General features: G+C 38.3%; 1 long non-coding RNA gene across 1 annotated transcript in view; it reads right to left on the reverse strand.

Annotated features, from left to right (window-relative positions):
• The window catches only part of LOC309632939, a 361,309-nt gene that overhangs the window by 172,757 nt on the left and 171,911 nt on the right, over positions 1 to 16,641 (reverse strand). The window lies entirely within an intron of this gene.

Raw genomic sequence — 16,641 nt, forward strand, 5'->3', positions numbered from 1 at the left:
GGATAGAAGTCATGGGTTCCTGGCTGAGCAGCCCAGGGCTTTTGTATACCCACGTCTGGTGCATGGTGCCAACACATCAAATGTCAAATAGAGACATGAACTTTTTCTTTCTTGAACAAACACTACAAAGGCTTTGACACCAAAGGATTTATAAACCATTAGGCCTTTGTTGGTCAATAAGTGACTGAGGCAGGACTTGATCCCAGGTCTTCTGATTCCAAGTCCAGTGCTCTCTCTGCTGGAATAAATTCCTTAGGCCTGTAAAAATCCTAGGTTCCTGGATTGACATTAAGCATTGAATAGGGATTTACAGAGACCCATCATAAGTTTAAATTTTTAAATTCAACTCTCCAAGTGCTCTTCTAAATAATTTGCATGAAAATGCCTTAAATTTTATTTTGCATATAGGCCATTTATTATAGACTTTTATTACTGTATGCATTATACATTTATACACACACAATACTGAAGAACAGTGTTGTCAACATGAAACATGCACGTTATTTTTTGTGGGTGGCTTACGAGATGTTCAAGAAAGGACTTTTGACCACACTCATTGTGTGTCTTATGTCTAAACGTTAGAACGAGACCCTGTGTGAGATGTGACTCCATTCAGTATATTATCATAAAAAATATGCCCTTTTAGCCAGGTGTTCTCAATTTGCCCCTCCCCACTTCTTACCTTTATGCAATTGAAAAGTTCATGATTGGAGGTGAAAGGCACTAAATGAAAACTGTGCAGATGCGTTTTGGGTAAAGGTTCAGGGGTCTTGGTTCCTCCAGTGGAGTCCATCTTCTGCCAGACTAACATGGCCAAGAAAACCAATGTACTAGGTGATGCTCTCCTCCCTGCTCTTCTGGGTCATTGTTATTGTTCTGTATTTCTTGGAGAGAGGCCACCATCAAGGAGCAAAGTGGTGAATATTTGGGGGTAATGTCAGAGTTAAATCTTCCTTTCTTCTCTGGTGAGAAAAATTGATGATTGAGAAAATTGGTTTAAATTCATCTGACGAACAATTCCAGAGAACATAATGTAAATGTGAAGTGCAGAATGATTGTTTTTGGCTGTCCATGATCCTTCATGCTGTTTCTTTGCCTTTGCATATACTTTTCTTTTTTCTTGGCATGACTGCTCTGCTTTTTTATCTAGCTACTCCTCATCATCCTTCAGAACTAGGTTTAAAGCATGACCTCAGGAAGCCCTCTCTAACCAACCAGTCTGGTTTAGGTGCCTCTCCTCCAGGCTCCCATAGTAGACATAATTCTGTGGTAGGATTTATTTGTTCTGTAATAATAGATTTATTTGTCTGTAAATACCAGAAATAGACCCCTTGAGGGCAAGAATCACATCATTTCATTCTGTATGTGCAGTCACTGGCCCAGTGTCTGGCCCATCATAGATCTTCAATAAATGTTTATTGAGTGGCTAATAATTGCATGGCTAATGTAGTGAGGCTGAACATCCAACCGCAAGAATGCACTGAAACCAAGAAGTGTTGCTCTTTCCTTATTATGTTTCAAAATGTGTCTTGCCTTTGGAAAAAGAAAAACAATCACACTCCCCAACACAATGAAATATATTAATATAATTCAGAATCTGGAGCTCAAAGTTTCATCTACAGAACAACACTGTAGGAAATTAAAATTAAAAAAAAAACAAAACAATCCAAAGGGCACATGTTTTTTCAGCCTTGTTCGCATGTTTATAAACTTCTATGTAGTTGTAACCCTTCTGTGGTTCAGGGGAGACCATCTTCATGATTGTTTATTAAGCATCTTCACATTCCAGGCACAGTGATAAACTCTACATGTCTCAGTTAATTACAATGACTTACAATGACTTCATGCGCTAGAATCCTTATTTTTATATTACTAATAGCACAACTCCAGGGAAGCTAAGTCATAGTCTAGTTAAAGTGGCAGGAACAGGATTTGAACTGACATCTGGCTGACTAAAGCTATTAAACATTAAATTTTTCAATTAAATTGAAATTAATTAAAAATTAAATTAAAAAAAGATTTTTAATGATTTCATTTGGTCAAATTTCTGAGAATGGATTTACTGGGTTGGGTGAAATTTGTATGCTTTTTAATAGTTGTTGCTAAATTAATTTCCAAAAAGATTGGAAGAATCAGATCACAATCTTGCCCACCAGGCTGCAAATTTCTCAAAGAAAGAGTCTGTGTCTTATCTCCCTAATCTCAGAACCTAGCACAGTGCTGAACATGTGATAGCTTCTTCACAGATGTCTGCTGAATGAATTATTAAATAAATGGACACTACCACCAGTATTATAAATTTTCTTTGAAACCTACATAATGCGGTACCTGAGAAGTATACCTACAAAAGGCAGATAGGTTTCTTGTCCCCGAGTAAAAGGAAAGAGATGACACCTTGTAAAGCAGATTGGCTTTGTTGGAAAAGCAACTGATAAATCTGTACTTTTTTCAAGCAACAGAAAGCATTCTTCTCCATTTCTGCATCTAAGAATTTAGCGAATCACTTTCCAAAATATGTGATCTGAATAAATACCAGGCTGCCTAGTGGCCCAGACTCAGACTGTTGGTGTAGTTAGACGCACAGTCCAGCCAGTGCAAGTTTCTAAAATGCAGTTCCGGGCTTTATTTGAATTTTCAAAGGAAATTAAAGGGGATCTAATAACACTTTGGAAAATTCTTTTTTCTCTTCTCCAATGTTCTTACATCTTCGGCTACTCTCATCCCTACCAGTCTCTAAATCCACATTCTCAAAACTTTATGCAAAATTCAGTTTAGATTCTTTAACCCAAGGCCTTTTTTTGTTTCCTTTCTTGTGGTCCCAGGGGCCTCACCTCCCCTGGAAGTTCTCCTGGCCTCTGAGACCCCAGACTTCTCTTCCTCAGCCTTAGAAGTTTTTTACTTCTTCTGGTGGTTTTTCTTTTCCTTTCTTCCCTTTTCCCTTCCTCTCCTTTCCTCCCTTCTCTCCCTCCCTCCCTCCCTTTTCTTCCCTCCTTCCCTTCCTCCCCTCTCTTCCCTTCTCCCTTAGAAATTTTTCTGGAGACATTTTGCTTAAAAAACAAACAAAACAAAACAAAACTTTAACTACATCCTACACAGTTTTCGTAAAGTTGATATATAGGTAGTATTTACAATCAGTTCATTGACCTGAAGCATTGTTTCTCAAATTATACTAGAATTTTCCTGTGTCCTCACCAAGTTTTGCCAATTTTTCTACAGGAAGCTTTCTTAAATGTCCCCCTTGCCCTCCATTTGCACAGCATCAGCTCTGTCTATGTCGTAGTTTTCATGAAGGTTATGACAAGTATTTGTCCTTCTTTGGTTCAGTTCCCTAAACTCTGGCCTCTCTTTTCTGTCCCTGTTTCCTTTCATTGACATCCTCTTCTCTCCACTTCAGACACCTTTAACTTTTTGGCAGTTTTTCCTCTGTCAAAACGGGAAAGGTTCAAATAGAATTTACCTTATTAGGTCAAACTGAAATTCATGTTCAGATACTTCTCATAAGTATTTTTCTTTAAAACTCTCTGACACATTTGTGAAATGAGATCTCTTGAATGTATTTTAGGCCGGCTGAGGTTACTGTTCAGTTGTTTGTACCATTTGCCTGAGTTATAAATTCTCTTACCCTGATTCAAATTCAAATTTACTTTTATGACCTTTAAAAAGTTGGGTAAGTGATGTTATAACTTTGGCAACTTACACAAATAAATACAGATATAATGAAGTAAATTAAACCTATAGTTATTATATTTTGGGTTTTTAGGAAAAAATTTTAAATTATCATAATCTATTTTTTTAACTTTTTATTTTATATTGGAGTATAGTTGATTAACAATGTTGTGAAAGTTTCATAATCTATTGTATCAGTTATTTTAGGCATCTGAAATATTAAGAAAATTCAACACTTAGAGGAACTGGCATCTTTGCTTTGTGATTTTAATTTGCAATGCTCAATTATTAGATTTGTGATTTTTTTTAATTTGAAAAAAGAACATGATTAGTTTTGTAAACAGTTTTGCAAGCTTAAGAAAACCTTTTTTTTTTTTTTTTCTTCTATTAGATTAATAGAACTTTTGCTTACAGGGATTGTAAGTCTGCCCTGTCAGGTATTTGAAGTTTTTGAGAGAATCGGCTTCACAAATTTGAAATGTGTTATCAGTCTCTGAGAAGCAGATCCAGGAGGAGGTATGATGTGTGTGTGTGGTTTATCACAGGGAAATTGGCCTGTGTGATTGTGGACGATGGCTAAGCAAGTCTGGGGTCTGTTAGGAAGGTCATTAGGGGAGAAGATCATGCGTAGGCTGGAACTCCATAAACATGGGCCAAAGCTTTGTCCACAGGAGGAGTTCCTTTTTTTTGTTTTCCTCCTGTGAAAGCCTCAGCCCTGCCTTTAAGGCCTTTAAACTAAGTCAGGCTCACCCAGAATAATCTCCCTTGCTTAAAGTGAACTGAATAAGGGTGCTAATTACATCTGCAAAATCCCTTCACAGCAGCACCTAGATTAATGTTTGGTTAATTAACTGGAAGATTGTAGCCTAGCCAAGCTGACAGATCAAAACTCCATCATAAAATGTTTAAGATGTTTTAATTAATTCGTAAATGGGTTGGACCATTTAGTGACATCTAATCTGTTAAATTTATAATTAAACATAATACAAAGTAAAAAGACAAGTTATATTTTTCTTTTGAGATAGAATTGCTAGTTTTCTAAATAAAATTACACCATTTATAAATTGAACCTAAAGAAATGAGAAAACCTAGGTTTTAGGCTTTATGATTTTAGCAGTTATAATCAACCAAATAGATGTAAATATTCTTTTCTGTGCACAAAGCTTTCCACATACAGAAAAGAAAATCCTCATTTGAGAGAGACTGGCAGAGTAGAACTGGATAGAGCACAACGGTCCTCAGCCCTGGCATATAGTGTGGGAATGACAGAAAATGGAATTCAAATGATTATGGAGTAAGATCTGAGGCCTTTAACAGATATATATCAGTATAATGTCGTGATCCATGTGGTCCAGTTTCAAAGCTGTATCACGGTAAAAAAAAAAATATCCAGCAGTCAAAAGAAGTTTCAAAATAACTTGAAGGTTTTACTTGTATTTCTTGATGCAATAGTGGATCACTCAAAGAATCGCTCTTTTGTCTATCACCCAACTCCCTTACATAGCACTTCTGCAATTTCCTCTGCAAACTTTTCACTGATTTTTCAGTATTGGTTTTTCTTTTCCTCTTTCTCCTTCTGCACAGAAAGCCCCAATAACTGTTCTAACCAAGAAAGAACCTCTTTGGGTGACAAGGGATATCTAAAGTCTTAGGAGTAGGCAGAAGAGAGAGACTGAACATTCATACATTAATTGGTTTGGGTCTTCCTTAGGATGGTGATAATTGTGTTAATATCAGGGAAAATCAGCCACACTAATAGCAGTATGGATACTGGAAAACTTAAAGTGAGAAAAGAAAAGCTAAAATGTGTTCAGTTATGTAAAAGTAAAACCAATTACACTTAATTATGTAAGCAGTTTACCATTTATGACTAATTACCCCAAAGCACAGTCATGATTATGCACTCCATTAGCTATGTATGTCACATGAACCTGCCAGTAAATTCTATGCTATTACAATACTAAACCTGCATGTTCAATCCACTTAGATTACTGCTTCTTTTACTGAGTAGCCTGCACATGCTCTCTGGTTATCTGCTTATAAATTTAAAAAATTTAGGGTGACCTTTGTTCAGGCTCTCACTGCCATATCTTCAAACTTCTGCAAGAGACTACGGGAGCTTTCAGCCTCTCTTCCTTTCCAATTTCTTATACCCACTGAAATAAGAATAATTGGAAGCCTCCTGTAGCTCTCAGCTCTCATCACACAAAAGCTCCTGAATCTTACTTTTTAGGCCTTTGACTTCTTGTTACACCAAAGTAATATTTTTCTTTAAACATGGAATCTATGCGAGGCATCTTCCTTTAAGACCTCGGGCCTTCCCTAAGGAAGTTGAAGTGTGAAGGGGTTTTGTTTTCTAAGGCATATCTTGATGGGTGTCATTTTCCCTCCATTCAAATCCTTTGTCTAATTTGGGTTCCTTGTCCACTTTATCTGCCTCTGGTTCAATTTGAGAATGAGCAGAAGGAAAAATAGAGGGGACCCAGAAGCTGGGCACCCAGTCTGGGGCTCACCATTGATAATGGGATAAATAAACTGCTTTCCAAGTAGGATGAAGTTGTGGCCTGTGGGGATCGCCTGCATGGAATCACAACAGAGCCCGAGCCTCCTTTGAAAGCAAGCCCTGCTCTGAACTGCAGGACCTCGTTTCATAAACAGGAAGCGTCTGGACCAGTGTATTTGTAACAGAGCCCACATTCTGGAAAATAGAAGAAGTCTTGGCTACTGTCCTTCCTTGTATTTCTTGTTTTTGTTGCTGTTATGGATGTGCTTAGACCTCTGCCTCTCTCCGCTCGCAAACAGACCAGGACAGGGTAGGTCCTGCTAAAGTACTGGCAGGAAAGTCATGATAGGGCAGGGTCCTGAGGCTGGGTTTGGAGAACAGGATATCATACATTATGTCCAAAAGGCAGGCGTGGCCAAAAAATGGGAAGCAGGGGACAGGGCAAGGAGTCTTGGGTGATTTTTCCACCTCTAAAACTCCCACACAGCTCTGGCCACCACTGTCTCTCATGTGGAATCTAACACAACTCTTTCTCCTACCTGGTCTCCCCACTTCCACTCTGAATCCTACAAAACCTCCACACAGCAGCCAGAGTGGTGGTCTTTTTAAAGCACCAATCGGATCATGGTTTCTCTTGCCTAAAACCCTCCAACAGCTTCCCAATAAACTTATAGCCCTTACAGGATCTGATTCCTACACTTCCCACCTACTATGCTTCAGCCACTCTAGCCTTTTCTGAACAAGCCAAAGCCTTTCCGGCCTTGGACTCTTGCACATGAGTTCCCTTTGCTTGGAAGGCTCTTCTAACCAGCTCCTTCCTGAATTTAGAATCTCAGCTCAACAAGATTCCCCCTCTCCCTATCATTCTCCATCACGTCACTGTTTTATTATCCTCATAACACTGGGCACTTATGAAATTATCTATTTCATTTATCTATTTCCTGTCTGCCTCTTTCCTATGATTTAAATTCTTTGAGAGTCGATTCCTCATTTGTCTTGTTCACTGTGCTATCTCAATGTCTTATATAGAGGGTATCACATAGCAGGAGTTTTGTAAGTAATCAAGAAATAAGTAAAATATTCCTGGCACACAATTATTAGCTATTTTTAGAATTATTCATGGGAGGATTGGGTTAAGGTGACAAAGGTGTGTGGCTGAGGACTGTTTTAGAGTCAAAGAGAATCTCTTCACAGCAGCTTCAGGTTGAAGAGACTGGGAGTGGCAGGCCAAAAAAACATTTTTAGGAAATACTAACTTTTTGTATTGTGGTAAAATACACATAACATAAAATTTGCCATTAGTAATGTTTAGTACATTCACAATGCTGTGCAATCATCACCTCTATCCAGGACATTTTCAGAACCTCCAAGGAAACCCCGTACCCATGAAGAAGTCACTCCATTCCCCTCTCTACCTCAAAACCCTAGGAATCACTAATCTACTTTCTGTCTCTGGGTTTGCCTATTCTGAATATTTCATGTAAGTTGAATCATACAACATGTGGTATTTTGTGCCTGGCTTCTTTCACTTAGCATAATGCTTTCAAAGTTCATTCATGTTGTAGTATGTGTCAATACTCCATTCATCTTTATGACTGAATAATATACAATTGTATGGATATACCACATTTTGTTTATCCACTTATCAGCTGGTAGACATTTGAATTGTTTCTGCCTTTTGGCTCTGTGAATAGCGCTGTATGAATATTCTTGTACAAGTTTTTGTTTGAGCACCTGTTTTTAATTCTTCAGGATAAGTACCAGGAGTGGAATTGTTGAGTCATATGGTAATTCTATGTTTAACTTATTGTGATGGTTAACTTTATGTGTCAACTTGACCAGATCATGGAGTAACCAGATATTTGTCTAAATATTATTTCTGAGTGCATCTGGGAGGGTATTTCTGGATTAAATTAGCATTCAAATCAGTGGACTCAGTAAAGTGGTTGCACTCCCCAATGTAGGTGGTCATCATCCAATCTGTTGAGGACCTGAAAAGAACAGAAAGGTGGAGGAAGGAAGAATTTTGCTCTTCCTGTCTAATTGCTGAGCTGGCACATTGATCTGCTCTTGCTTTCTGTGCTCCATGTTCTCAGGCCTTCAGACCTTGACAGGAATCTACATCGTCACCTCCCTTGGTTCTCAGGCCTTTGGATTCAGACTAAATTACACCAATTAAAAGTCCTTTTCCCATTTAAAAGTTGGTTTTTTGGCCTTTTTTATTGTTGAATTGTAAGAGTTCTTTATATTTCTAGATATTAGATCCTTATCAGATCAATGATTTGCAAGTATTTTCTTCATTTTGTGGAATGTCTTCACTTTCTTAATAGTATCCTTTTATGCACAAAAAGTTTTAATTTTGATGAAATCCATTTAATCTATTTTTAATTTTGTTGTTCATGCTCTTGATATCATAAGCAAGAATCTTTGCAAATCCAAGGTCATAAAGATTTATCCCTATGTTTTTTTCAGAGTTTTATGTCTTTGATACATCATAATTTCTATATATGGTGTGAGGTAAAGGTAAGGCTTCATTTTTTTGCATGTGGATATCCAGTTGTGTCAATATGATTTGTTGAAGAGATTATTCTTTTCCCATTGAGAAGTCTTAGCACCCTTGTTGAAAATCAATTGACTATAAATGTATAGATTTATTTCTGGACTCTCAATTCTACAGGAAATCTTACTTTTTAAAAATGGAGACACTACTAATACATTTTGAGATCCTGGGGAAAGGAGCCTTTGAAAATTCCAGGCTCTCTTTTGAATGTTGTTCTGATTAACCTGGTTTTAACACATTATAGGAACTTAGCTTAATAGTCCAGTAAATTATAATTACTTTAGTTTGGGATTATTATCTCTTGCTGAGATGATATTAACACTATTATTAGTAATAACAGTAATAGGAATTCTAGACAGTCCCTATTTACATGAATCTTAGCAGTCTTTTAAGGCATATGATCCAATAATAAATATTAGGTTAATGTTACTCTCAGAGCCTGAGTCTCTTATCTGGCCATATTTGAAGATGACATTTCCCCCCCCACCAGTCCCTCCACAATTCTAAGAACTGAAAAATGGATAGAGGAGAGAAGAAAAATTGTGTGGAATATAATATGTACTCATTTCTAAGTCACGTGAGTCATCTGCCTTTCCAACTCTTTCTTTCACCATGAAGACTTAAACGGCTGACCTGGACCTGATAATATGGGTCCTGCTGAAATCAATCTGTGATCACACTGTTCCATTTTACATGGTTTATACTCTTGTTCCTAGAGCAGACATTATTTATGGGTTTTCAGGCCCTGGGGTGGATTGTGGGATTGCAAGAATCTGAGAGATATTCATGTTTTTGAGGCATTTACTATTTGATGAGAGACACAGATACATAAGCATAGAGCTATGGTATAATGTGATAAAGGCCTCAATGAAAGTTAGGTACAAAGTATTTGGATAGCATAGAGAAGACAATGATTAATCCTGCCCAGGGCTTCACAGCTCTTCCATTAGACAAAGCTCCTTGAGGGTAAGAACTCTCTCTCTTCATCTTTCTACCCTATTGCTGAGAAAAATTTTTGAGCATTTATGTGCTCTACAAATGTTTGTTGAATAAACGGACAAGGTAAGACCTGAATGATGAATAGGAATTTTCCACATGGAAAAGGAGAATTCCAGGCTGAGGGAACAGCACATTATCAATACAAGGGCAGAGTAATGAGTATGATTCATTCATTGAATGACAATTGGTGGGAAGAGTCTGAGGGTGCATGGGTAGCAGGAGGTGAGAATGAAAGCAGCCAAAAGTTAATCTGTAGCGAGCCTCAAATGTAACACTAACAAATTTGGAGATTATCCTGCAGGTTTTGGGGAACCATGGATCATATATAAGTCCAGGTTGGTGGCAGAAGTGGGAGACACAAATGGTTACATGAAAATTGATTTGTGTTTTAGAAAGAATACTCAGGGAGCACTGTAGAAAGTGGATTTGGGGAGGGGGAGATAGGCAGGAAGACCATTTAAAAGACTATACAGTCCAAGGGAAAGTTGAGGAAAGTCTGAATTAGGGCAATGTCTGTGTGAATACAGAGAAAATGATGGGTCCCTAAAATATTGTGAAGGTAGAATTGGTTGTTAGAGATGGAGGCTGTTGTTGTTGAGGAGTGAGGCCAAGTTTCTAGTTTGAGCAACCATGTGGATTACGATACCAACAGTGGAAACAGAGAATAAGAAGCGAAACAGGACGGGGCCATATGCATGGGGAGAATGGGAAGGAAGATGATGGATCCATGAAGACATCGATAACCTAATTGAAAAATCCAATCCCCAGGTCACTTTTCATCCTTTTTAATGGCAGAATCAAGAAAGGGAACCATTCAGATAATCTGGCAAAAAGAAGGCTTTGTGTAATCTATAGATGTGATTTCCTTGTCCCGGGTTTTCCAATAGTAGTGAAGTCACCTGAGGCTTGAAAAAGATCATGTCCATTTGACAAATGATGTAAAATTATTATATTTGAGTTTACATTTTTATTCCCATTTCACAGTATTCTAATCTTTGCTTCCAGTTCTGTTAGTTATTAAGTATTTAATATTAATAATAGCTAGCATTAATATGTTCCTGGCACTATGTTATATACTTTTTGTGTATCATTTCACGGTCACTTTAAGTAGAAGAAAGGGTTTGTTATGATTCCTATTTGACACAATCTGAGTTTCAGAGAGGTAAAATGACTTGTTTAAGCCCACACATCTGAGTGACAGAGTCAGGTCTTGAATCTGGTTCCTCCAAGTCCATAGTCCACATTCCACTAATAGGCTGATGTTTTTCAAACTGTTTGAAACTCATCAGTGGATTGTGAAATCATTTTAGTATCAATCAGCACTAAAAAAATAGAACTTTACAATATCAACATGCATCACACATATTAAGGCTAAGTATTGTTTTGTAAGGTTTTTGTTTCATACACACACACACACACACACACGCAAATAGCTAGGATGGCAACGTGTGTGTTCAGTATTGGTGTGAGTGTGGGCTGGAGGTGCCCTGAGAGAGGAAAGCCCTTCAGTCTGGGATGGTAGAGGCAAGTTTCATGGAGGAGGTGATTTTTTATTGAACCTTAAAGGGTGTTAAGATTTGAGCGGACAGAAGAACTGGGTCATTATGGGTGGTTGACTGTGTTGTATTTCACACGAAGTAGGTATGTCTCTTGAATCTCTTCCTAGGAATTGTATTGATATTTTGGGGAATTTAAGTATAAAGTCAAGATTCAGGGAATGAAATCAGCTCCAAGAACGTATGTAGTCGGCACTGGTTGATTTTTGGCCGTCAAGCATCCTCATCCCCTTCCAAAAAGAGTCCCCATTTTCTTTGGGAAATTAGCTATATGGTTGGGGAAAAGATTTGGGTGTTGATAGGAGAACCATTTCTCCTTCAGTTAAGGAGCTGCCATGGGACTCGGATGGTCTTAGCTGATTCATTGCCATGCCTGCTGCCTGGGGTTACTGTAGTTGCTGCTGCTTCATCCTCCAGAGCAGCCTGGTTAGTGCTCCTGGTGACGCATATTTCCTAATCTTCCATCCACCTCTTAGCCCCCGTCATCCTTCTAATTTCCTTCACTTTCAGTTACAACTCTAACTAGAACAACGAGAAAGCATTTGTTTTTTATCTATCTTATTGAAAATCTCCACGACATAGCTATGCATTAAATATTTTATACAGAAGGAAACTGAGGCTCAGAGGGAGGCCCTGCCCCTGGGAAGAGAGCAAACTGGGTTTTGAACCCAGGTCTTAATAAGGATAATGTTCTTTATTTTTTCCATCATTGCAGGCTGTCTCTCCAGAGCTGGATAAGCTTTTGTGCTTAGAAGTTTTTATGATTTTAAGGAGTTCTCAGTTGTTGTTAAAATGACCCAAAAATGTAAATGATTGCCTTAATATAAAAAGGATGTTTTCTTAAAAGAAGATGTTAGACTTAAACAGAAGTTTCCTGGTCTCAAAAAAAAAAAAAAAAAAAAAAAATCAAAACCACTCAATCAACAAGCCTGAGCCCTCTCCCTCTTTCCAAACGTTTATTAGAGATTCTAGGCAGAGGCTCTTAGATAATTGAGAGGATTACAATGAAGGAATGAAGGAGAGAAGAAAACCTTCCCTTAGGCAGAATGGAAACCAGAGCAATTGGAAAATGTTTTCTTGAGAAAGCAGAAAACGTATGCAAAGCAATATTATTTTTAAAGACATTAAGAGGAGAAGGGTTTGGGGTGGGGTAGAGAGAATGGGGAGAAGGCAAGGAAAATCAATGGAAGAAAAAAAAAACAAGATTTGGAATGAAGTTTGGTCTGGTTTTAATTTATGTCAGTTGGCAAATAAATCCATGAAAGCTGTTCTAGGCATGGATATCCCCTCTGTAACGTAAGTAACTGAAACCAGTTCAGAATGCATTTTTTTCCTCCTTTTCCTAAAAATATGATACACCCTATAGACAGAGGCAACATCAATAAAGTTCCCTGCCTCTGGCTCCACATTCTCCCTGCCCTTCCCCGACACCTTCTGTTTCTGCTACAATTCAGAGCTGGTATAATTAGGGGAATTAAGGATACTCATGGACATAAAATATATGTATGTTTAATTGTGCTCTCAAACCAAAAAGATAAAGATGAGCAGTGAATGAGCAAAATTCCTCAACTAAGATTCTGTTGAAAACTTTTGACCCTTTAAAGACTCACCCATTTCCGGCACTTTCCCTAACTTTGGGATGAGGATGAAAGAAAAAGTATATTCAGTTGTATCAATTGTGTTCAAGCGTATTTTTAAAATTTTACTTGCTGAATTCTGAAAAGAATTCTGAGACAATTAGGTAGGCATGTATCATGAAAGTTTCTACAGAAAGTTAACCTTGTTGATTGGCTGCCAGGGATAAATTAGTGGAAGTGGGGAGATTAAAGGCAATTAACTGACAGAATTTCATATCTAGACAAGAACTTTTACAAGTTTATAAGATGAACAACCTAATATAAAAAAGGTTAAAGTTATGATGAGGCTTCACAGAAGCAGAAATACACGTTTTCATAAGAGATGCTAAACCTAATCAACATATTGTAATTTGAAACCACAGAAAGATATGTTTTCATACCTACATGCCTGTCAAAATTAAAAACTCGGGTAATGCTAAGAGTTGGTAAGAACGTAGAACAACAGGAACCTCATACAGTATCCAGAGAAGTATAACAGGGTTGAATCACTTTAGGGAGGAGTCCGGTATCTGCCTTGCTAGTAGTGCTGTCTACTTTATCCATTAGAGCCCTTAACAGAGTAATCATCATCGTTTCACATTCCTGGTCTGATAATCCCAATATCCCTGCCATATCTGAGTCTAGTTCTGATGTTTGCTCTATCTTTTCAAATTTTGTTTTCTCCCTTTTAGTATGCCTTGTAATTTTTTCTTCATAGCTGGACATGATGTACTGGGTAAAAGGAACTGCTGTAAATAGGCCCTTAGTAATGTGGTGATGAGGTGTGTGGGGAGGGCCAGCTTTCTATAGTTCTATGATTAGGTCTTAGTCTTTTAGTGAGTCTGTGCCTCTGGACTGTGAAATTCACAAGTGCTTCTCAGTTCTCTCTAAGGTGGGACAGGATGGCTAGAATGGGTTAGAGTTGGATATTCCCCTTCCTCCATATGAAGAGTGGCATGGACATATATACACTACCAAACGTAAAATAGATAGCTAGTGGGAAGCAGCCGCATAGCACAGGGAGATCAGCTCGGTGCTTTGTGACCACCTAGAGGGGTGGGATGGGGAGGGTGGGAGGGAGGGAGATGCAAGAGGGAAGAGAAATGGGAACATATTGTTTATGTATAACTGATTCACTTTGTTATAAAGCAGAAACTAACACACCATTATAAAGCAATTATACTCCAATAAAGGTGTTTAAAAAAAAAAAAAGAATACATAAGAATGTGGATTAAAAAAAAAAAAAGTCTAAAGCCAACTGGCCTTGGGTCTTTCCCTTCCCCCAGGTCAGTTAGGCTCTGATAAAACCCCTATAGGTAAAGCTCTGGGTAAAGTTTCTCCTGAGAGCAACCTTTTTAAGAAGAACCTCACACCGGTCAGAATGGCCATCATCAAAAAATCTACAAACAATAAATGCTGGAGAGGGTGTGGAGAAAAGGGAACCTTCTTGCACTGTTGGTGGGAATGTAAATTGATACAGTCACTATGGAGAACAGTAGTGAGGTTCCTTAAAAAACTAAAAATAGAACTACCATATGACCCAACAATCCCACTACTGGGCATATACCCTGAGAAAACCGTAAGTCAAAAAGACACATGTACCCCCATGTTCACTGCAGCACTATTTACAATAGCCAGGACATGGAAACAACCTAAATGTCCATCGACAGATGAACGGATAAAGATGTAGTACATATATACAATGGAGTATTACTCAGCCATAAAAAGGAATGAAATTGGATCATCTGTAGAGATGTGGTTGGACCTAGAGTCTGTCATACAGAGTGAAGTAAGTCAGAAAGAGAAAAACAAATACCGTATATTAACGCATATATGTGGAGTCTAGAAAAATGGTACAGATGAACCTATTCGTAGGGCAGGAATACGTTGTAGAGAACGGACATGTGGACATAGCAGTGGAAGGGGAGGGTGGGACGAATTGGGAGATTAGGTTTGACATATATACACTACCATGTGTAAAATAGATAGCTAGTGGGAACCTGCTGTATAGCACAGGGAGCTCAGCTCAGTGCTCTGTGATGACCTAGATGGGTGGGATGGTGGCAGGGAGTGGGAAGGAGGTCCAAGACGGAGGGGATATATGTATACATATAGCTGATTCACTTCGTTTTACAGCAGAAACTAACACAACATTGTAAAGCAACTATACTCTGATTAAAAAACCAAACAAACAAAACCTGAAAAAAAAAAAAAAAGAAGAAGAACACAGTGCTCTGCATATTTCAAAGTAGTTACTTTCCTTTCCTCCTGCAGGAAGCAAGAGAGTTGAGCTTCTAGAGGTAAAACTCAGGTAGCCCCACAGCAGATGGCTGGGTACCCCTACAGAGTTTTTGACTCTCAGACTTGTCCACACTTAGCCTTCAGCAATCATCAATTACAGTTCAGGTTTTTCTACCCTGGCACTTGTTCCCAAAGAGGTTCCTGCTCTGGTGAGCTGTGATTCTCCGTGTCTGCCTGTCTGTCTCTCCCATTTGGGGGGCATTGGTTTGCCCTGTGACCCAACTTCTGTTAGAATTGCTGATTTTTCAATTTGTTCAGTTTTTTCTTGTTATTAGGATAGAGTTGCAATTTTCAAGCTCCTTTCTTGCCAAACCAGAAACTGGAAGTCCCATAACCTTTTTTAAAAAAGAAAGTTTTAAGCCAATGAAACATGGACATCCTTCATGATCAAAGTGAGTCTGGTCAGAGTTTTCATGCCGTTACCAGAAAAGCTTTCTGTTGCGAATAATAATGCTGCTACCTGGTGTGTGTGACAACCTTACCTGGGTGAGACCCAGAGGGTCTATATAGAGACCTAGAGGCCCTGATGACTCAGCCTGCTGCCTGCCACATGGTAATGGTAGAAACACTGTTCTAGTGGAAATTCCCTGGTCCTAGAAGTCTTTGGCCCTCTTTCTTAGGGTGCAGTGTTATTGAGGAAGCATGTGGGCTGTATGGAAGGATTAAGGTCCCGCCTATGTGATGGTGTGATTCCCTTCCTGTTTGGGCCTTGATGAAACTCAGAGTATTGATTGAGAGAGTCACAGCCTTTTCCATTTTTGAGGCTCTCAGAATAAAAATAACAAAGTGACAGAATACAGTTACAAAAATGTATGTTTTAAATATTTAAATTGAAACAATGTTAATTTGTATAATGCAATGCAATATAATTATGATATTGATATGATGATATAATATTTATGAAAAATGCCAGCACAGACTGTGTAAGCCATCTTGCAAACCAGTAGTGGGACTAGTTTTAAATCATGTGATTGAAGCTGTCACAGTGTATCTCTGTGACTGTATGTATAGTCTCATCTGAAAAGGGGGTCAAAAATCTAAATTTGAGGCCCTAGATCTACTGCCCCAACTCCCAACCCCTTTCTGTGATGGGTCATGGTCTAACTTATAGACAAAATTTCAAAACGGGACCTACAGTTTTGTTTGAGTAAGATGATGTTTTCTGGCATCCAGGGTTAGTCTTATAAATAGCTTTAAAAGCAAGTGCCTGTGTTGTATTAGTCAGTATGCATTGGTGCAGACTAGGGTTCAAATTCTGGCTATGTAATTTCCTACTTGTGTAACCTTGGTCAAGTCATTTCTCTTCCTCTAAGCCTCCGTTTCCTCATCTATAAAATGGGTTTATGGACCTGGGTCTTAATAAGAGTTTAAAAATTCAGTATTACTGTTATTTTTATGTGTGTCTTATTTATTCTCTTAGATATTAAGCTCCATGAGGAC

This window comes from Balaenoptera borealis, assembly GCF_965194805.1.
Source record: "Balaenoptera borealis genome assembly, chromosome: 8".
NCBI classification, from domain to species: domain Eukaryota; kingdom Metazoa; phylum Chordata; class Mammalia; order Artiodactyla; family Balaenopteridae; genus Balaenoptera; species Balaenoptera borealis.